Source organism: Hyperolius riggenbachi, chromosome 5 (assembly GCF_040937935.1).
Source record: "Hyperolius riggenbachi isolate aHypRig1 chromosome 5, aHypRig1.pri, whole genome shotgun sequence".
NCBI lineage: Eukaryota > Metazoa > Chordata > Amphibia > Anura > Hyperoliidae > Hyperolius > Hyperolius riggenbachi.
Genome location: NC_090650.1, coordinates 160,278,226 through 160,300,988, shown reverse-complemented (window position 1 = coordinate 160,300,988; position 22,763 = coordinate 160,278,226). Strand labels below are relative to the sequence as shown.

Here is a 22,763-nt window from a genome sequence, read left to right as displayed (position 1 = left end):
TGCTCTCCGGGTGCTCGGTGATGAATTGTGTGGCTTTACGGTTGGTCTCAACCACAATTAAGTCCAGGAGAACCTGGGTGATGAACAGCTGCAAAAAGTCTAGGGCCGTTCCTAGATGAGCTGTCGCCACCTGGACTCCAGACTGGGCGGTGAAAGGGGGCACTACGGGTGCGGCGGAATCAGGGGATTGCCAATCTGGTTGTGCCAGCACCTCTGGGAGTCTATGGGTACTACGGGCCCGTCTTCTTATTGGTGGCTGCGATGGGGGTACTACTGCACTTGCCACCGTACCAGTTTCAACTTCCATGCTGACGCTCACCACTTCGCCAGGGTCTACGGAAGCACTGGCACTAAGTCCAGGAGATGCTGCGCTGCTGGTGCCTGCCTCACCAAGAAAACTATCATCAGCGCTAGCACCACCCTGCTGCCCTTGAGGCAGATCCTGCGCCACCTGCGGTCTAACGACTTGGGGTCTGGTACGCCTGGCTCTAGCCGGGACCATAGCCTCGTCATCACTTTCGGTCAAGGAACCACTGCTTTCTACAGGTTCAAATTCGGACCCGGAAGATTCGACGGATGATTCTTCCCAAAAGAACTCATCCGACTGGTCCATGTACCTGTATACCTCGTCATCGGAAAGCCCCCTTCTTGCCATTGTGGATTACTAAATTTATGGGGGTTTCCTCCGAGACTACCCAGAAAAAAAGAGCACCTACCTAGCAAAAAGGGAGTATTTGAGAGGTATTGGGGTTGGTGGGAAGTGGGGTCTCAGAGGCAATCAAACAATCACGGGACAATCAAATACAATTACAGCACAATCGAATCCAATCACAGCACAATCAAATCTGATGCACTCGGAAGGTGATGGGGGGAGGGTGGGATTGGGTGTGGCGGGAAGTGGGGTCTCAGGCAATCAAACAATCACGAGGCAATCGAAGTCGATCACGGGACAATCAAATACAATTACAGCACAATCGACTCCAATCACAGCACAAGCAAATCTGATGCACTCGGAAGGTGGTGGGGGGGGAGGGTGGGGTTGGGTGTGGTGGGGGGGAGGGTGGGGTTGGGTGTGGTGGGAAGTGGGGTCTCAGGCAATCAAACAATCACGGGGCAATCGAAGCCGATCACGGGACAATCAAATACAATTACAGCACAATCGAATACAAGCGCAGCACAAGCAAATCTGATGCACTCGGAAGGTGATGGGGGGAGGGTGGGATTGGGTGTGGCGGGAAGTGGGGTCTCAGGCAATCAAACAATCACGGGGCAATCAAATACAATTACAGCACAATCGACTCCAATCACAGCACAAGCAAATCTGATGCACTCGGAAGGTGGTGGCGGGGGGGGAGGGTGGGGTTGGGTGTGGTGGGGGGGAGGGTGGGGTTGGGTGTGGTGGGAAGTGGGGTCTCAGGCAATCAAACAATCACGGGGCAATCGAAGCCGATCACGGGACAATCAAATACAATTACAGCACAATCGAATACAAGCGCAGCACAATCGAATACAAGCGCAGCACAGTCAAATACAATGCACTTGGACGGTGATTAGGGGGGGGGGGTCTGAGGGCGATTTGAGGGGGTGGGGGGTTGATCAGGAGCCTGCACGGGGCAGACTGAGTCCTGATCTGATGAGAGGCAGACACAGGGGGTTACTGATCGCAGATCAGTTAGTGATCACTGGGGAGGACAGATGTAAACAAAGAGCAGGGGATGTAATCAGGCGGGGGGTATGAGGGCAATCGAGGGCCTGGGCAGGTGATCGGTTACCCCCGCGGGGCAGTTAGGGTCTGCTCTGATGGGTGGGGGTGCTAAGGGGTGATGGACAGGTGATAGACAGGTGATCAGAGGGGGATCAGGGGATAAGGTAGCTGTATACAGATGTATACAGTATACAGGGGGGTAGTCTGGGATGGGGTCTGGGGGTGATCTAAAGGTAGGGGGGGGGATCAGGGGTGATTAGGTGGCAGTTAGGGACCTAAACTAAAGGGCAGCGTCGCTGGTTAGTGGCAGGTGGGGGGGGGTGGGGGTTTTGCAGGGGTGCAAGGGTGCTGGCAGGGGTCTGCTGGGGTGATCAGGGGGGGGGGTATGAAGGCTGGGGTGGGAGATCAGGGACTTTGAGCAAAAAAAAACAATGTGTGCTGGATACTCACAAAGTGGTTCCTCCTCGCTGGTGGTCTCTGCAACAATGAGACCACGAGGCGAGGAGGAAGCACGTATAAGGCACTTTGTTTACCTAACAAAGTGCCTTATACTCCCTGATTGGCTCCTTCTGCGGATTCCTCCGCTCGCCGGCTCTGCTAAGTGGCCGGCGAGCGGAGACAAAATGCCCATGTAACGATCCCGGGCGGAGGATCGCGTCACGGATGACGCGATCGCTCCGCCCATGCCCTTAGAAGGACCGCCGCCTCTGTGGGTGAGCCGGTCCTTCAGGGCTTCACTTCCCGGCCGCCTCTGTGCGTTAGGCGGTCGGGAAGTGGTTAAAGAGACTAAGAGATCAACGTAAGACCATCTCTGATACTTACCAGGGGCTTCCTCGTGCCCCATAAACACGACTAAGTGCCACGCCGTTCTCCCGTGGTCTGCCGTTCAGCCGCGGTGAGCTCCGTTATAAGTTTCAGTGACGTCAGTCTGGGTCCACGGTGTATGGGCAGTAGACCCTGACTGGCATCGACTGACACTGGTAACGAAGACCACCGCGGCTAAATGGCAGTCCGCGGGAAAACGGGGTGGGACTTAGTTGTGTTTAAGGGGCGGGAGGAAGCCCAGGGTAAGTATCAGAGATGGTCTTAGGTGGACCTTCTGAGTCTCTTTAAGGTAAGCTATACTTGTTTTGTACAGGTTATAATAGCTGTGAAAATTTTTGTGAACTATATCTGCATAGTGCAGTCATAAATAGGGAAGCAGGAAAAAAGGGCGCATATGGCTAATAGACAAAAAGGGCGCACCATAGGCTGCAATGCAAAATATCGGCTATTGGGCGCCAGAGATCGAATTTATAATCAATATAAAATAATTTTCATAAGTATAATGCTTAAATATCATTTAAAGCTTATTGTATTACAAATATATTGCTTTTACTATTAACCTTGTTTTCAGAATTAAAAGGCATAAATCATAGTTTTCAGATTTATTATGTTACTAATATATCGCTTTTAATATTACAGTTATTTTAAGATTTTTAATGCGTACGTGATTGTAAGGCTATTTATTCTGTTATAAATATATAACTTTTTTTATTTATAATATTTTTAATGCTTACGTGATTGTAAGGCTATTTATTCTATTACAAATATATAACTTTTTCTATTTATAATATTTTTAATGCGTACGTGATTGTAAGGCTATTTATTCTATTATAAATTTATAACTTTTTCTATTTATAATATTTTTAATGCTTACGTGATTGTAAGGCTATTTACTCTATTAAAAATATATAAATTATTCTATTAATGTTATTTGTAGTAAAGTATTTTATGGTATCAAATATATTATTGTTTCTATGTGTGTAAGGGTGTTTGTGCAGTGGGTATGGTTAGGGTTAGGCACCACCAGGGGGTAATTAGGGTTAGGCACCACCAGGGGGTGGTTAGGGTTAGGCACCACCAGGTGGGTGGTTAAGGTTAGGCACCACCAGGGGTGGTTAGGGTTAGGCACCACCAGGGGGGTGATTAGGGTAAGGCACCACCAGGGGGGTGGATAAGGTTAGGCACCACCGGGCGGTGGTTCGGTTTAGGCACCATCAGGGGGGTGGTTAGGGTCAGGCACCACCAGGGGGGTTGTTAAGGTTAGGCACCACCAGGGGGGGTTTAGGGTTAGGCACCACCAGGGGGGTTTAAGGGTTAGGCACCACCAGAGGGTTTTAGGGTTAGCCACCACCAGATGGGTCTAGGGGTTAGGGATAGGTACAGGGGGGGTTCTGTGTAAGAGTAGAGTTAGGTATAGTTGCAGTAAAATACTTGTAATATCTACAATTGTATTACTATGCTTAATACAAGTGTAAATATCATTTTTGTTATAGATGGTATTTTGCAATTTCATTACCATTATTTTAACATATTTAGCACTTGATTTTCATTTATAATATAGAAATGAAAAATATTGTTTTACATAAAAACTTATAGTCTTGTCTATATCCAGCACCCTTTTTTCCAGACGCCCTTTTTGCATGTATGCATAAATAGAACTATTTTTTTTGTTTCACTACTTCCCCTAGCCTTCTTTTCTTCTCTTTCAATAACATGGGTGCAACTTGCCTATAGAAAGTATAGATTGTCCCTTTTGTCCCACAAAGAGGCACATGGGATGTGTGTGTTTGAATGCATGATGGGTTGCACCTTGGCCTACAGGTTTCCACTCTCACCTTGCAGCGGTAGCTCCCGGTTCAAATACCAGGCAGTTTCATTTGGAGTTTGCATGTTGTCGCATGTGTCTGTGTGGGTTTCCTTTGTTAACACCGGTGTGCTCAGTTTCATCCCGAAAACGTAATGCAAAGTAAATTGGTTTCCCCTTGTAAATTGGCTTACACTATGATACAGACCGTGCCGGATACATACTTTACATACATAATACATATATGTACATATTACATATCTTGACATTGTACTATGAGGGGCATGCCATTGAGCGTTCTTCTGTGGGACAGTTATTATTATTATTATTATTTAGTATTTATATAGCGCCGACATATTACGCAGCGCTGTACAGAGTATATATATATTGTCTTCTCACTAACTGTCCCTCAAAGGAGCTCACAATCTAATCCCTACCATTGCCATATGTCTATATTATGTGTAAGTACTGTAGTCTAGGGCCAATTTTAGGGGGAGCCAATTAACTTATCCGTATGTTTTTGGAATGTGGGAGGAAATCGGAGTGCCCGGAGGAAACCCACGCAGACACGGAGAGAACATACAAACTCTTTGCAGATAGTGCCCTGGCTGGGATTCGAACCAGGGACCCAGCGCTGCAAGGCGAGAGTGCTAACCATTACGCCACCGTTATGCGATATACTCTGTACTGGGCTGCAGAACATGTGGGCATTTTGTAAGTTCATAGCAATAACAATGCACATGGTAGCCATAGTTGGAAGGAAGTATGATGTATGAGGTACTTGATGTAGTCACTGTTTATCAGGGCCAGATTTACAATTTAGTAGCCTGTAGATACAGGTTTTCTGGTGCCCTAAACTCAGCCCCTCAACACAGGCCACACCCCCTCTAGATTGTAAGCCTTCGGGCAGGGTGGTCCTCCTTGTGTGTCCTACCTGTTCATGCACCTCCATTACTGTGCACCCATGCTATGCATTTGAGTGCACTCAACTTGCCTAATCTCCATGCACCCATCCAGTGACTGACTAAGCATCACCTTGTACCCATACTGTGCTGCGTGGTCTGATTTTTCTTGTATTACTGTATTGTCTTTTTGCTGTATGTCATCCCAAAGTATTGTCTGTAACCTTAACTAATGTCCAGCGCTTTATAAATACAATAAATAAATAAGTATAAATTTTTTTATTCTGATCCCTGTCTCACTTACTGTCCTTAGAATCTTACAATCACTGTCTCAAGTCATCCTTAGTGACATGACCCAAGAATTAGAGTTTAAGCTGGCGTCCTAGCATAAAAATTAGTTTCACCAAAATTAATAATTCACCATTCAAGAGCACAGCTACAGTGCAACACAGCTGATAAACTGCCAGAAAAGAGTAGAGAAAGATTGTCAGGTGGAAAAGACAGCGTCAGTGTCACTCACCATCCGTCCTGCTAGTGGCAGCTCTGCATTGCACACGCAACATTCTTCTGTATTGTAAGAGTCCTCACTTGATGACCTCATCAAAATGCAGAAGAATACTATATACTGTACAAGAAATACACCAGCACACAGTATATGTTTGCAAGATAGAGCAATTTGTATTAAAGAAAAAAACATCAAAGAGTACTTTGTATCAACCATCAAAGAGCAGACCATGCTCTGAGCAATCAATGTAGATAACAGCAAACAAATCTGACTAGTACAGCTGATAATAGATCTCAATATTTTAAGTAGTTCAGCATTTAGTACTGCGAAATGCAAACACTAGTGAGAGTTCAAGGGGTCGATTCATTACACATTGGTAGTATTACCGTGCAGGCACAGCAATATTACCATGAAATACACTGGTAGGGTGACCTGCAGTACTCCACTAGCGCAACTAATGGAAGAGGGCCCCATGTGGGCTCCCCAGTTGCAGGGCCCTGGTGAGGACGCAGCCTCAGCATGGACTTCAGAAGAGGGAGACTGTTGCTCATGTAAATAGGGGGCAACACACACATTTTAGAGACTGTCTGTCCCAGTAAGTAAAGTATTGCTAGTATTTCAGATTGATGGTGGAAGGGTCAGTGTTAGGCACAAGGTTAGTGGTAGTCAGAGCCGGGACAAGGTCCTCCAGCACCCAAGGCTGAGACACCAAAGTGCGCCCCTCCATCCCTCCCACCCCAGCCGTCTCATACTGATTGCTATTAGACTAAGAGGCGCCACAGGGCCCACAACCTCCCCAACACCTTAATATCTAGTTATCTGGCTTGCAGTCACTGCCATGTATCCCCTTTTCTTATTTCTTTCTGCTTCAAACACAATAGGGGAATGACAGCTGAATGAATTCTGCGCCCCCTCCTACACTGCGCCCTGAGGCTGGAGCCTCTCCAGCCTATGCCTCGGCCCGGCCCTGGTGGTAGTCGGTTAGAGCAGCGGTGTGCAACTGGCAGCCAGAGGGTAGCATCCGGCCCGCCAGCCGCTGGCTCTTCTCCCTGAAGTTCCTGAATGCAGAGCGTCAGCGGAGCGATCTTAGCCCACCCTGGGCCGGCTCTATTTGAGTCCCGAGATGATGCAGAGTGATACACACTCCAACCGCATCACCTGGAACTCATTGCTGGCCATCTCAGCATGAGGCGGGAGAGTTAGGCGCCGGAGCTGTTGCACAATCACTGCCTGCCCGGAGCGCTGGAGGAGTCATCTGCCAGGTGAGTTCATTATTTTTGTATCTTCAGGTTCCTGACGCTGCCTAAAGCTAATTGAGGGGGGACGCTACCTAATGATAATTATTGAGGTGGGACACTGCCTAATGGTAATTATTGAGGGAGATGCTGCGTATGCTAATTATTGAGGGGGGACACTGCCTAATGCTAATTATTGAGGGGGACGCTGCCTAATGCTAATTATTGAGGGGGGACACTGCCTAATGCTAATTATTGAGGGGGGACGCTGCCTAAGGGCCCATTTACACTTAATCAGTTGGTGTGCATTAGAGTGCGTTAGTACACGTTGGTACGCGTTTTTCCCATGAAGAAGATTTCAGTTAAAATGCGTTAAGTGTGAAAAGTTCCATAGGAATACATGGGCATTACTTTGAAAATCAGCTTTCTTTCAGTTATAACTGAGAGCAACTGATTAAGTGTAAACGGGGCCTTATGCTAATTATTAATGGGGGGACACTGCCTAATGCTAATTATTAAGGGGGGCGTTGCCTAATGCTAATTATTGAGGGGGACGGTGCCTTATGCTGATTATTGAGTGGGCCGCTGCCTAATGCTAATTATTGAGAGGGACGGTGCCTTATGCTAATTATTGAGGGGGACGCTGCCTAATGCTAGTTATTGAGGGGGACGCTGCCTAATGCTAATTATTGAGGGGGACGCTGCCTAATGCTAATTATTGAGGGGGGATGCTGCTTAATGCTAATTATTGAGGGGGGACGCGGCCTAATGATAATTATTGAGGGGGGACACTGCCTAATGCTAATTATTGAGGGGGGATGCTGCCTACTGCTAATTATTGAGTGGGGTGCTGTCTAATGCTAATTATTGAGGGGGATGCTTCCTAATGCTAATTATTGAGGAGGATGCTGCCTAATGCTAATTATTGAGGGGAAACGCTGCCAGTTTTAATGCATTTTGTGGGAATCTGCTGCCAATTGAATTGCATTTTGTGAGAATCTGCTGCCAATTGAATTGCATTTTGTGGGGATCTGCTGCCAATTGAATTGCATTTTGTGGGAATCTGTTGCCAACTGAATTGCATTTCGTGACAATCTGTTGCCAATTGAATTGCATTTTGTGGGAATCTGCTGCCAATTGAATTGCATTTTGTGAGAATCTGCTGCCAATTGAATTGCATTTTGTGAGAATCTGCTGCCAATTGGATTGCATTTTGTGGGAATCTGCTGCCAATTGTGGACAGTCATGGCTAAGACAAAGGAGCTTAGAGAGGACCTGCGGCTGTGCAGTGTGGCTTCTCATAAGTCAGGAAAGGGCTACAAGGCCATTTCTAATTTTTTTCAAGTTTCAGTGGCTACAGTGTAAAGTATTATTAAAAAATAAAAGATGTTCCACACTGTAGAAAATCTCAGAGGATGTGGTTGGAAGCCAAAAGTGACACCTGTGATGGCCAGGAGGGTAGTGAGAGAGGTGAAAAAGAATCATCTCCAAGGCCATCCTGGTGAGTCTGGGCTTTGCTGGTGGCAATGTCTTAAGGCAGACAATCCAACGGACACTGAACATTGCTGGGTTTCACAGATGCAGACCAAGGAGGACGCCACTTCTCCAGATAAGGCACACAAGAGCTTGCTTGGCCTTTGCAAATACTCATTTGGACAAAGAAAGAGACTTCTGGTCTTCTGAGTTATGGTCAGATGAAACAAATATTGAATTGTTTGGTCACAATGATGTTTCCTTCATTTGGTGTAAAAATGGAGAAGCCTTAAACCCAAAGAACACCATCCCCACTGTCAAACATGGTTGTGGGAACCTAATGCTTTGTGGGTGTTTTTCAGCCAATGGACCAGGAAACCTAATCACAGTAAACGGCACCATGAAAAAAGAGCAATACTTGAGGATTCTCAACGACAACATCAGGCAGTCTGCAGAGAAACTTGGCCTCGGGCACCAGTGGACATTTTTAGCTTGACAATGACCCAAATAAAACACACAGCAAACATGGTGAAGAAATGGTTAGCAGACAACAACATCAACATTTTGGAGTGGCTCAGCCAGAGCCTTGACTTAAATCCAATTCGAAATCTATGGAGGGAGCTAAAGATCAGGGTGATGGCATGATAAGTGCATAGCTTACCTGCTACTGGTAACTTAAACCAAACTTATCTAGTAAATAACAACCAGGACTGCTTGCTTAGGATGGCATAAAAAGGCCAAAGCAGCCCTTCTTTATTATAAAAATAATTTAACAATTGAAATAAAAACCGAACATAGAAAGAACATTCTTAAGGGCAAGGGCTCCGGGGTACCGATAAACCTTGATGGGCATGCAACCTGTCAAAACTGGCCCCCGCCGCAGACGCCGGCTCAGGGATAGCCGCATGCCCCATTTAACAGCATAACTCTTAGAAGACACCCTTTGACCTCCGTACTGGGCAAATAATTGCCCTACCAACTATATCTTCATGACCAACCCCTGGAGCCCTAGACCCCGCCTGCTGCAATGACATAAACCACCACCACCATGAAACCAACTGACAAACTCCTAATTTCAGAGAGGGTGGGTGGGAATCTCCGCTCCCTGCCGCAACTGCCTAGAAGTGCATACGGCTTCTTGTTAGCTGACGTCACTTTCTGGCGCCCAGATCCTGATGCGGCCAGCCTTTCCCCGCACTCGTCTCCTACCCACTCCCCTCTGATTAACCCCCTAACAACCCCGCTGAAGCCCAGCCTTATCATGGGGCCTTCCCCTCTAGTCCGCTGCTCTCCTGTTCGTGCGGGCCCATCTGGAAGACCCTCCATCCTGAAAGATTTGGAGTTCATTGCTAAAAATGAATGTGCAAAAGTACCTGTGGAGACATGCAAAAAGCTGGTCTGCAATTATAGGAAGCATTTGATTGCTGTAATAGCCAATAAAGGCTTTTCTATTAATTATTGAGAAGGGTATGAATAATTTTGGACTGGACACTTTTTGCTCAAATTTAGATAAAAGCTGAGAAATGTTTTTTTTTCTTTCTACAATAATGCCTCTTGTACAACGTCTTTTTATCTTTTGGGAGACACCTATGTCATTTCCCGTCAAAAAAATTACTTGCTGGTTGAATAAAAGTAACTTTAAGTCAAAATTTACCGGGGGTATGAAAAATTATGGGCAGCACTGTATATGTATTTCAGACTATAAGTCGCACAAAAGAAAAATTAGGTGCATCTTATAGTCCGAATGTGCCTTCCTGGTGGCCACAATGCAGGCGGCAGAGAGCAGCTCAGAGAGTGCCTGAGGCTGAGGCAGCACAGCACGGGACTTCACCTACCAGCTCTTCTAACTGTGCAAACACTTCAGAACATCCGCTGTGTAACCTGCTCTCTGCATAGGTCAACGCCTGTCTTCGGAGAGCGCCTTACTTCCTGGTTACTGGCGCAATCTTACTGCATAACCTGAGGGTGCACGTGGACGACTGGGGTCACACAGTAAGAGGATATCAGTAACCAGGAAGTACGGTGCCCTCCGAGGACAGGCGTTCCATGTGCACTGTATGTCAGCACGATCTGATGACACATGTGTCCCCCCAATATTCCAGCTATACTGAGAGTGGCATCAGTTCATGTAGAGGATGTTCTGATGTATATCTACTTACTGCACTTCGTGGAGTATATTCACAGCCCTGCAAAACCTCATCTGAAGTTCAGGGGCCGCAAATCTATGGGCTGTGGGCGGCCGTGCGCACTGAAGCGCGTACGGCGGTGCTTTGAAGTGCGGGCATTGGTGAGCAGGAACAGTAGTTCCTGCAACCAGAGTTCCCGAAAGTCGTGGTGCCTATTATTATTATTATTATTATGTATTTATATTTATATAGTGCTGACATTTTCCGTAGCACTGTACAGAGTATATTGTCTTGTCACTTAACTGTCCTTCAGAGTGGATTAACAATCTAATCCCTTCCTTAGTCATATGTCTACAGTGGGATGTAAAGGTTTGGGCAACCTTGTTAATCGTCATGATTTTCCTGTATAAATTGTTAGTTGTTACAATAAAAAAATGTCAGTTAAATATATTGTATAGGAGACACACAGAGATATTTGAGAAGTGAAATGAAGTTTACTGAATTTACAGAAAGTATGCAATAATTGTTTAAATTAAATTAGGTATGTGCATGAATGTGGGCACTGTTGTCATTTTATTGATTCCAAAACCTTTAGAACTAATTATTGGAACTCAAATTGGCTTGGTAAGCTCAGTGACCCCTGACCTGCTTACACAGGTGAATCAAATTATGAGAAAGAGTATTTAAGGGGGTCAATTGTTAATTTTCTCTGGAGAGTAGCAACATGGAGGTCTAAAAAAAACCAGCTCAAATGACCTGAAGACAAAGATTGTTCACCATCATGGTTTAGGGGAAGGATACAGAAAGCTGTCTCAGAGATTTCAGCTGTCTGTTTCCACAGTTAGGAACAAATTGAGGAAATGGAAGACCACAGGCTCAGTTCAAGTTAAGGCTCAAAGTGGCAGACCAAGAAAAATCTTGGATAGACAGAAGCGATGAATGGTGAGAACAGTCAGAGTCAACCCACAGGCAAGCACCAAAGACCTACAACATCATCTTGCTGCAGATTGAGTCACTGTACATTGTTCAACCATTAGGTGCACTTTACACAAGTAGATGCTGTATGCGAGAGTGATGCAGAGTAAGCCTTTTCTCTGCCCACAGCACAAACAGAGCCGCTTGAGGTATGCTAAAGCACATTTGGACAAGCCAGCTTCATTTTGAAATAAGGTGCTGTGGACTGATGAAAATAAAATTGAGTTATTTGGGCATAACAGGGGGTGTTACGCATGGAGGAAAAAGAACACAGCATTCCAAGAAAACACCTGCTACCTACAGTAAAATATGGTGGTGGTTTCATCATGCTGTGTGGCTGTGTGGCCAGTGCAGGGAATTGGAATCTTGTCAAAGTTGAGGGACGCATGGATTCCACTCAGTATCAGCAGATTCTGGAGACCAATGTCCAGGAATCTGTGACAAAGTTGAAGCTGTGCTGGGGCTGGATCTTTCAACAAGACAACGACCCTAAACACTGCTCAAAATCCACTAAGGAATTCATGCAGAGGAGCAAGGACAACATTCTGGAATAACCATCTCAGTCCCCAGACCGGAATAAAATGGAAAATCTGTGGTGTGAGTTAAAGAGAGCTGTCCATGCTCGGAAGCCACCAAACCTGAATGAACTACAGATGTTTTGTAAAGAGGAATCCTCAAAAATACCTTCAACCAGAATCCAGACTCTCATTGGAACCGACAGGAAGCGTTTAGAGGCTGTAATTTCTGCAAAAGGAGGATCTACTATATATTGATTTCATTTCTTTATTTTTTGTGGAGCCCAAATTTATGGACCTGCCTAATTTTGTTCAAACAATTATTGCACACTTTCTGTAAATCCAATAAACTTAATTTCACTTCTCAAATATCACTGTGTGTGTGTCTCCTATATGATATATTGAACTGACATTTTTTATCGTAACAACCAACGATTTATAAAGGAAAATCATGACAATTAACAAGGTTGCCCAAACTTTCGCATGCCACTGTATATCAGGTAGCGAATGTATCACAGTCTAGGGAAGCTTCAAAGGTGTTGTGACAGCGCTCCTCCTTATATCATCTGCAATACTGTCACAAACAGCACTCCGGGGTCCCCGGCTCTCCTCAGCACGAGCGGAGGAGAGCCAGGAGCCCCAGAGTGCTGCTTGTGACAGTATTGCAGATGATATAATGAGGAGCGCTGTCAGAACACCTTTGAAGTTGGATACACAGATTTGTGGTAGCGCACACAAAATTAACTGAACTGTGACTGATTTTTGTGCAGTTTGCTTAAACATAGTCTAGGGAAGCTAATTAACTTAACTGTATGTTTTTGGGATGTGGGAGGAAACTGGAGTACCTGGAGGAAACCCACACAGACACGGGGAGAACATACTAACTACTTGTAGATAGTGCCCTGGCTGGGATTCAAATCAGGGACCCGGCGCTGCAAGGCGAGAGTACTAACCACTATGCCACAATGCTGCCTATCCATCTACCGCTTCTGTTGTTGTGCCCTATTGGCTGCTGGCATATAGTATGTAATTGTGGGGCAGCAATGTGGAAACAGAAGATGTATTGGCAGTGGGCAACAGCGGACAAGTAAAGTATAAATGCACGGGCAGGGGGGACACATTTACATTAGGGGGCAGCGACGGAAGCAGCTGCACCAGGCCAATTCCCAAGATATTTCATGCTGAAATCAATTGAGAATTGGTCTCTGATTGAATTGATCAGATTCAGAGAGAGATTTGTCTCTTGGTCGAATCTGCCGGTACATCTCTAGATGTGTGGGCACCTTTAGAGATGGCATTTGCCAAGTACCGCTTATTGTGAATAATACCACCTCAAGGACCTGAAACATACAGTATATATTTGTTAAGGTGGCCACACGCGATGCAATTATTTCAATTTCAATTACATCAATTTTTCTGGTTGATCTGAAAAATCTGTCCAATATACCACCCTTTTGAGACAGGGATGATCTTTTTGTCCCAAACAACCTGGATGTGAATTTGAAACATTCAAGGATATTCAGTTATTTTTGAGAAGAGTTCTCCTCAAAAGGATGTACTCCAGTACCGCTGCCAACAGCGATATCCAAAGCGAAGTGATAGATGTCGATGATATGGATCTGAGTGGACTTCTTGGTGACATTGAAAATGAGCCAGGCCCTATACTGCACACCCATTTACTTCCAAAGTCAGCATTTATGCCTGCATTAAGTAGTAACAAATATACATCCATGTTCATGGATTTAGTGGCGGAAGACCCTAAATTGATTAACTGGAAAAAGAGAGGTCAGGATAATTTGAGTGTAGCAGAGAGGGAGAGTCTAAAAGATTTACAAGAAAATAAGAAAATCGAAATAAAAAAGAGTGACAAGGGAGGTAACGTAGTTATTATGAGTAAAGAACATTATGAAAGGGAAGTAAGACGATTGCTTAATGATAGAGCCACCTATGAGAGAATAAGAACAGCCCCTTTTAAGGACCTGATAGATAAAATAAATGATAAAATAATTTGGGGTTATCTTAATGGGGTCCTGTTAGAGAGGGAGATGAAGTTCCTTAAGGTGGATATTTACACTATCCCGACGTTCTATATTCTACCAAAAACGCATAAGAACTTAAGAAACCCCCCGGGTCGTCCCATTATATCTGGGAACAATGGACCATTAGAAAAGATCGCTCAGTTTGTGGACATTAAAATTAAAGATATGGTACAGAGTTTGCCTTCCTTTGTTATGGATACTAAAGCTGTATTGGCAGCGATTGTGTAACGATCGGTGAAGCACAGAGAGGATCTGATTACCGGTGATCTGCAGTATCACTGGGAATACAGATGTATACCAGATTATAAGTGATCTGCAGTATCACCGATAATCCGATATACTAGCTAACCTCTGTTCACCTGAGTAGAGTGTAGTGTTTGGTGTAACAGTAACACTTAGAGGACTAGGCCTCAGTGCAGCAAGAAGTACTGCACAGATTCCTTCCACAGACCTGAGCTCTCCAAGACGGGAGGAGTCAGACTGACAGTAGGAAGGATTGTCTGAAAGTGACACTCAGGAGGAGATGTCACTGACAGGACGGGGAACCGCCTCCAAGTGTAAGGTCGGTTCTCGAGGTCGGACAAGCCAGGTCGTACACACACGGACAGACAAAGTACAAGATCATAAAGCAGAGGCGGAGTCTAGGTACAGGCAGAGTTCGGCAACAGGGTATCAGAAATATCGAGGTACAAGGTCAGAGTTCAGGAGGATAGTCAGGCAGGCAAAAAGTCATAACAGATAATCACAATCAAACTAGTACTTTAGCTATCAACAGAATCTAGCTAAGTGTAGGATTACAGCTCCAGCTGGTCCCGGCACACTTGCGGATCTGACTACGGATCTGGGTGCTCCCACATATGTGATCGCACGCCAGACAATGAGCAAGTGAACAACCCGTGGTATATATACACAGGTATCCCCCCAGCACCTCCCTAAGTTCTGGGCCACTGACGAATGGAGCCAGAGTCAGCTGACCAGCCTGGTCAGCTGACTCCTTTTTGGCTGCCATAAATTCCCTGCCTGAGTGCGCGCGCGTCACTCTGAAAGTAGAGGGACTACAAGTCCCAGCCACAGCAGCCCTGCTCTGCGGTGTCTCCGCGCTCCGCTGAGCCCTGCCCGGAGACAGCCGCCTCATACCGCTGGCTCATGGCGGCGGCTCCTCCACGCTTTCTCACCGATTGAGGGAGTGCAACTAGAGGAGAACTGGATACTGGTGGGGTTAGATGTGGAGTCACTTTTTACCTCTATCCCTAATGACAAGGGCCTGGAAGCATTGGGTTTTTATTTAGATAGAAAATATGGAGAGCAACAAGGTCACTCGGAGTACGTGTTAGACATGATTAAATTTATTCTAGAGAACAACTTTTTTGAGTTTAAAGGGGAATTATATCGCCAAAAGAAGGGCGTGGCCATGGGGGCGGCGTGCTCCCCGTCCTATGCGTGCCTCCACCTAGGATTTTGGGAGGAGAAGGTGGTGAGGGGCATGCGTGGGTACCGGGAGCACGGTGCCCTGTGGCTTAGGTATGTGGATGACATACTGGTACTTTGGAAGGGTACAGAACCCCAGTTGCATGATTTTATTTGTGAATTAAATAACAATGACAGGAGTATTTTCCTCACTTATTCCCTCAGTCAGACCGAAATTTCCTGCTTGGATTTGCTCATATGAAAAACGGATAACAAACTCACCACAAGTACTTTTTGTAAGGAGACAGCTGGAAATACTTTATTATCAGCAAAAAGTGCACATTTGCCCTCTCAAAAATGGGCTGTGACTACTGATCAGTTCATGCGCTTAAGACAAAATTGTAGTAATACAGATGATTATAAGAAAGAAGCTGAACAATTAGGCCCCGTTCACACTGCACGCGTTTCCAGCCGCGTTTTGGAAACGCGTGCAGGTGGCCGACACGCACGACATCAGACATTGCATACAGTGCAATGTCTGATGTTCACACTGCATGCGTTCCGGACCTGTGCGGTCCGGGAACGCATGCTGCATGCATTTTTTGTAAAAACGCATGGCTGTCCCATTCACTTTTCAGTGATGGGATCAGCCACGCAACGCACACAAACGCGGATGGCGTGCGTTCGTACGCTTTGCGGTCCGCACGCGTTCCGCACGCATGGCCATCCACGTTTGTGATGTGAACGGGGCCTTAAAGAGTAGATTGTTGGTGAGAGGTTATCCAAGACATATTGTTAACAATGCTTATTATAAGGCACTGTCTAGGAGAAGGTCTGACCTACTTGCATCATCAGCACTAAGAAATAACAATAAAAAAGATGATGGGGTCATTAGAGTTGTAACTACATACAGTTCCCATTATAATGAGATTAAAGAGGTCCTGACAAAACATTGGCACCTATTGGAAAGGGATCCTTTGATAAAGAACTGCATAGGTGAATACCCACATTTAGCTGCCAGAAGAGGAAGGAACCTGTCAGATATTTTGGTCAATAGTGAGTTTGGGCCAGATAGGAGGACAGGGATAGCAAAAAGCAATCGAAAAGGGATGTTTCGCTGTTGCGATTGCTTGATGTGCCCGTTTATGCAAAAGGGTGAGACCTTCTCAAATAGTGATAATACAGTGTGCTATTAAGGATTACATTGACTGCAATACAGAAAAGGTAGTCTATCAATTAAAATGCAGTTGTAATAAGATTTACATAGGAAAAACATATAGACCTTTGGAGGCTAGAATTCAAGAACATGTGAATAATATAAAATCAAAGTATGAAAAATGCCCAGTGGCAATGCATTTTAAAGAATGCCATAATTCTGATCCGAGGTATTTGAAAGCAATGGGCATATATCAAACTGAATATTAGTTCACGAAGAGGCGACTATGATCAGCAATTGCTAAAAAAAGAATCCTTCTGGATATATAAATGTAACTCTATGCAACCGCATGGCTTGAACAGCGATATGAATTTAAAAGTGTTCTTGTGAACTTCCTCCACGGTTGCATTATCTTTACTAGGCACTAGATGGTGCTCTAATCAACTCAAGGCCATTTGGAAACACAATATCCACTTAGTTAGTAAGCAGATGGGAGGCTGGCTATATAAATAGCAGGAGCGCCCTCTGTGGGTACACGTCTGAAGAAACCGTAATGGTGAAACGCGTCACGTGTCCATGACGTCATCACGCTGGATACGCTGATCCTCCCGTACCATCGCCCTCTTCCCTAACCAGCCTCCCAACCGAAGTTTGCCGCGCCGTTGCGCGGTACGTTTCAATGGGTCCAATTTTCGCTGAAGGCAACTAAGACTGAACAAGTGCGGCGAAGTCTGCATGCAGCGTTGTATACACCGCCCCACTGGAAGTGTGAGTACCGGCATGTCCGGAGGCTATAGCTGTACCTGCTTCTGTTTATGGCTGGATGCCGCTGAACGCAGTGAATATATGTGAACCTCTGAAGTGCTGTGGAAAACCTGCTTGCTATTTTGCTTTGGTCGCTGCTTGGCTGTGAGGGTTTTGCACATCCAATTATATGCATGTAATGAGGGCGTGTGCATGAAATATTGATGCAGAGGTGTGCATAAGTCTGCACACGGGAGGATTGAAGATATCAAAGTTGTCCACTGGATGGTGTCAATCCATAGCGTTTTCACAATATAGCAAAGGGGCCTGAAGAGATTTATATCCGGATCAAAGAATATAGGTGCACCTATCAATATGCCCATTGCCTTGATGTGATCACTAGTCTATGGATAGGAGATTTTTAAGTGTTTTTAAAGTGTGTGATCTATGGTTATACTGCAATTCCTTTTGATAATTAATAAAATTATATGTGATATTTGAATACTCTGGCTCCCTATGTAATATGGTATTGGAGATATTTATTAGCAGTATAGGTGAGACAGAGGTGTGATTATTTATAGAGGTAGATATCCCACAATTATGCAATTTATGGTTTTTAATATACCACACTTGTTCAATTTGTCCCCAATTATTAAAGTGAACCTTAAGTGTCCCAAAAAAAATGAGTTTTACTCACCTGGGGCTTACCTCAGCCCCCTGCAGCTGATCGGTGCCCACGACGAGTCGCTCTGATGCTCCGGGTCCCGCTGGCGGCCACTTCCGGTTTCGCCGTCAGGACCCGTCAGGCTGGGGAACGCGGCTGATACTACGCGTTCCCAGCCAAAATAGCACCCCTATGCGGCCATATGTCCGCATAGGCACCCGTATGCGGACATATGGCCGAATAGGGGTGCTATTTTGGCTGGGAACGCGTAGTATCAGCCGCGTTCCTCAGCCTGACGGGTCCTGACGGCGAAACCGGAAGTGGCCGCCAGCGGGACCCGGAGCATCAGAGCGACTCGTCGTGGGCACCGATCAGCTGCAGGGGGCTGAGGTAAGCCCCAGGTGAGTAAAACTCATTTTTTTTGGGACACTTAAGGTTCACTTTAAGAAAATTGATGAGATTTCTCAAACAAATTTTAAAAAGCTTTAGATTTTTCTGTACAACTGATCATTTTGACTGAAATGCTGTAAGATTGGATCATTTTATTGTATCCTATTTTTTAGACCCTAAGAAAAGCAGATAGAAGAGAAATCGACTCTTTCGAGTTGTGGTGCTGGCGACGGTTGCTTCACATTCTATGGACAGCAAGAATGACAAAGAAGTATTGGAACGTATAAGACCAGGCATGTCACTGGAAGGCAAGATCACCAGACTCAGACTCACATATTTCGGCCACATGATGCGATCAAATTCCTTAGAGAAAGACCTAATGCTAGGACTGATCAGTGGCAAAAGGCGACAAGGCCACCAGAGAATGCGTTGGGTTGATACCATCAAAGCTGGCACAGGATTGAGCTTAAGGCAACTGGCAGAAATGGTACAAGATCGGACAGCATGGAGAGAGCTAACCTATAGAGTTGCCAAGAGTCGAACACAACTGAATAGATAACATCATCATCATCATCATTGTATCGTGTTTGGCCAGCTTTAGGAGTACTTTATATTTGTGCAGAACTGCTTTTTAACTGCTTCTGGTTGGCAGTGATTGAGCTGGTATTCTTACAAGGTATACATTTCAATCACTCTCAGCATGTTCCGCTCGCTGCTTGCGCTGCTCTGGCGTCATTTTTTTTTTTAAAGACCTGAGGGGGCCAGAGATGCAGCATCCACAAGTGCTTAACCCCTTGTCATCATTGGTGTACCAAGTTAACAATAACAATAACAACAATAACAATAATATTTATATAGCGCTTTTCTCCCTGGGGACTCAAAGCGCTGTGACCCTGCATTATGCAGTCTCAAAGGCTAGGGAAAAGAGGTGAGTTTTTAGCCTTTTTTTAAAGCTGTCCAGAGAAGGAGCCTCTCGTACTGATTGTGGAAGTGAGTTCCATAGAGTAGGGGCTGCATAGGAAAAGGCCCGAGCACCAAATGTTAAGTGTATCCTGGGAATAACCAGCTTCATCTTGTTGGCAGAGCGGAGGGTGCGTGGAGGGGCATAAAGTTCCAATAGATCCGCTATGTATTTGGGTCCCATGTGGTGTAGAGCCTTGAATGTCAGCAGGCAGATCTTAAAATTGATTCTCCATTTTACTGGCAACCAGTGAAGAGTTTGCAGTACTGGGGTGATGTGTGAGCTGCGGGGGGCATTGGCTAGGAGTCTGGCTGCAGCATTCTGTACTAGCTGTAAGGGGCGCAGAACCTTATCTGTAGATCCGATTAACAGGGCGTTGCAGTAGTCTAGGCAGGAGGATACAAATGCGTGAACCAGGGCAGGTAGGTCTTCAGCTGGGATTAGGTGTTTTATTTTCGCTATATTTCTTAGATGGAAGAAGGAAGACTTGACGACAGCTGATACCTGCTGTCTGAGTTTTAGATTTCCATCCAGGATCACCCCAAGGTTTCGCACAGAGTCTTTATACTGTACAGTATCTCCCCCAATTGCTAGTTTGAGGTGGTGAGCGTTTTGAACTTTATCCATCATGTGTGGACCACCTACCACCAACACCTCTGTTTTGTCAGAGTTCAGCCTCAGCCAGCTGGTGTTCATCCAATTTTGTAAATCCACTAGACACGCATTTATGGATGCTGATGGGTCTTGGGTGCCAGGCTTGAAGGACAGATACAGTTGTGTGTCATCTGCATAACAATGGTATCCTAAACCATAGTTCTGGATTATTTTGCCCAGTGGGAGCATGTAGACTGCAAAGAGTAATGGTGATAGTACAGAACCCTGTGGAACTCCATAGGCAAGTGGCACTGGATTAGAGTAGTGTGTGCCCAGACATACTTGCTGTGTCATGCCAGATAGGAAGGTCTGAAACCAGCTAAGAACAGTACCCCTTAGGCCACAGTAATTCTTCAGTCGCTGGATTAGTATTTCATGGTCCACAGTATCAAATGCTGCTGACAAGTCAAGAAGAATCAGAATTGAGTAATCACCCTTGTCCCTTGCAGTAAGTAGATCATTCATTACTCGGACTAATGCTGTTTCAGTGCTGTGCCTTTTCCTGAATCCTGACTGAAAAGTATCAAAGATGTTGTTATCTGTAAGCCTGGCTTCTAGCTGGTTGGCGACTGCTTTCTCGATAACTTTTGATAGGAATGGTAAGTTCGCCACAGGTGAGGAGCACTGAGTGATTTTGTGAAGTGCTGGCCTGAACAGCGCTGGGCACTGCATTAAGGATCCAGTTGGGCCAGGATCCAGGTCGCAGGTAGTGGGGCGGAGACTTTGAATGAGAATTCCAAAATCTTCTACACTCAGAGTGTCAAAGACTTGCCATGGTGGTACGGTAGTAGGCATATGCAACGTCCAGTGGTCAATTGATGTTGTTGGTGTAATGCTGGCACGGATGGTAGACACCTTGTTTGTGAAGAAGGCAAAGAATTCTTCACACCTTTCCCTGGAGTATGTGGTTGGGGCTTTTAGGCAGGAAGGATTGCAGAGTGATTCCACTGTGTGGAAGAGTTGAGCAGCTCTGTTGTTGGCTGTAGATATTTTGTGCGAGATAAAGTCTGATTTTTTCTTGGTTATTGCTTGTTGGTATTGTCTGAGGTGTTGAACTAGGCTAGATTTGTGCTCCCCAGTCCCTGATTTACGCCACTGTCTTTCTAGTCTGCGCCCTTTCTTTTTTAGATCCATGATGGTTTTGTCAAACCAATTAGCTTTCTGCTTTTTGGTTGCTGATTTGGTGCGCCATGGGGCAATACTGTCAAGTGTTTCATATATCGTGTTGTTGTACTGGGTTACTAGAGAGTTTGGGTCCATTTGACTGTGGAGCAGATTTGTAAAATCCAGGTTGGCAGTTATCCTCTCCGGTGTTAATTTACTCAGGGGACGGGTTTTGATTGTTTCTTTAGGGAGCTGCTTGATAGGGTGATGTTCAATAGTAAACTGTATTATGTGATGGTCTGACCATACCACTGGGGTTACTGTTATGTTACTAATGTCCATTCCAAGGTGGAACAGTAAGTCTAGCGTATGCCCTCCTCTGTGGGTAGCTGATTTTACAACTTGTGTGAAGCCTAGTCCACCCATGAGATTTATTAGTTCATTTGCATCTTGTGATTGAGTGTTATCAGCCCGGATGTTGAAGTCACCAAGGATGATCCATCTCGGATAAGACAGAGCCAGCATGGCCAGAAGTTCTGGGAATTCCTGTAGGAAAGGGTCAGCATCTCCGGGGGGACGATAAACCACTAAAATTTTGAAGCCTTTACCAGCTGAGATCTGGGCACCTATACATTCAAAGGACTTTGTTGAGCCAACATTCAGGGCCCTGAGCTGCAGAGTTGTTTTGCCACAAATTGCTACACCCCCTCCTCTGCGGTCTCGTCTTCCCTCACTTAGGACTGAGTAATTGTATGGGATGGTTGCTTCCAATGTGGGGCCCGCATTGGCATCAATCCAGGTTTCAGTGATGCATGAAAAATCGCATGTCTGAATAAGGTCCGCAATAATGGCTGTCTTATTGTTTATAGAGCGGGCATTGCAGAGCAATGCAGTGACTGCATGGGGCTTAGCAATGGCGACTGGGTTCACTGCCGGGGTGTTACTGCATCTCTGACTAGGGACATGGTAACTTCTGCTACTTTCAGCCTCTGATTTCCAGTACACATCACTAGAGATCGCTGGAAAGTTCTTTTCTTTGAATGGACCTGGGTCCCTGAAGTTGGACTGAGACTGAGTGTGGCACTTTTTATGGGCCTGGCCGCCTTTTTTACCTCTGTGCGTTTTATTTAAAATCCCTAAAGATTCCAGCAAATTAGCTTGTTTTTTTCCAATGTGAGATGCAGCTCTCAATGGCCTGAGAGATAGTAAGAAGCTGGCTGTATAGATTAACATTGCTCTTTGCGTCCTCCTTAGGAGCTTGGAGAAAAGGCTGAATGATAGCCACACAGTAAAAAAATTAGATTGCTTTTTAACTTCAGCATTGCCTTTTTGGCTCCCTTACAAACTATTTAACACATTGCAATAGAGATTTAAATTTGATTTTTGGGCTAACAGTTACTCTTTAAAGTGGACCCAAATTAAAAATACAAGATTTCAGAAATAAAATCTATTTTCTAAATTATAATAATATACAGCAGCCTTTTTTCAGCTGCATGATGACAAATATAAAATATTTTACATTTATTGGAGGAACCCCTCCCTTCCATTCAAATTACCGGGACAAAATCCGGCAAACTGG

At 45.3% G+C, this 22,763-nt stretch overlaps 1 protein-coding gene across 7 annotated transcripts in view; it reads right to left on the bottom strand.

Moving 5' to 3' along the window:
- STARD3NL (STARD3 N-terminal like) overlaps positions 1-22,763 on the bottom strand; it is a 673,845-nt gene that overhangs the window by 500,279 nt on the left and 150,803 nt on the right. The gene's annotated exons all lie outside the window — the stretch shown is intronic.